This window comes from Bison bison, unplaced genomic scaffold (assembly GCF_000754665.1).
Source record: "Bison bison bison isolate TAMUID 2011002044 unplaced genomic scaffold, Bison_UMD1.0 scf7180017864360, whole genome shotgun sequence".
NCBI lineage: Eukaryota > Metazoa > Chordata > Mammalia > Artiodactyla > Bovidae > Bison > Bison bison.
The window spans coordinates 42,408-43,000 of record NW_011494932.1 but is presented as its reverse complement, the minus strand read 5'-3'; positions in this window follow the sequence as shown (position 1 = coordinate 43,000).

Sequence of the window (593 nt, the reverse complement as noted above, 5' to 3'; positions counted from 1 at the left end):
AGTCAAGGTTTACTGGTTAGGGAAGCTTGCATCGGTGTTCTGGTGGGTGGAGTTGGATCTCGTCTCTCTGGAGTTCAATGAAGTGTCCAGTAGTGAGTTTTGAGGTGTCTATGGGTTTGGTGTGACTTTTGGCAACCTGTATTTTTGTGCTCAGGTTTATGTTCCTGCTTTGTTGACTTAGCTTAGTATGTCTTGCTCTGAAATGTGTTGGCTTTTGGGTGGAGCTTGTTTTCAGTGTATGTATGGAGGCTTTTGGATAAGCTCTTGTTGATTAATGTTCCCTGGAGTCAGGAGTTTTCTGGTGTTCTCAAGTTTTGGATTTAAGCCTCCTGCCTCTGGCTTTCAGTCTTATTTTTACAGTATCCTCAAGACCTCTCCATCCATACACACTGACTGAGATAACATCTAGGTTAAAATGTTGAAAAGATTCTCCACAGTGGGGACACCCAGGTTCGCAGAGTTACATGAAGAAGAGAAGAGGGAAGAGGGAAATAGAGGTGATCATGAGGAGAAGAGGGGGAATCAAAAGGGGAGAGTGGAATCAAGCCAGTAATCACACTCCTAAGTAAAAATGTGTACTGGAGATTGGATTT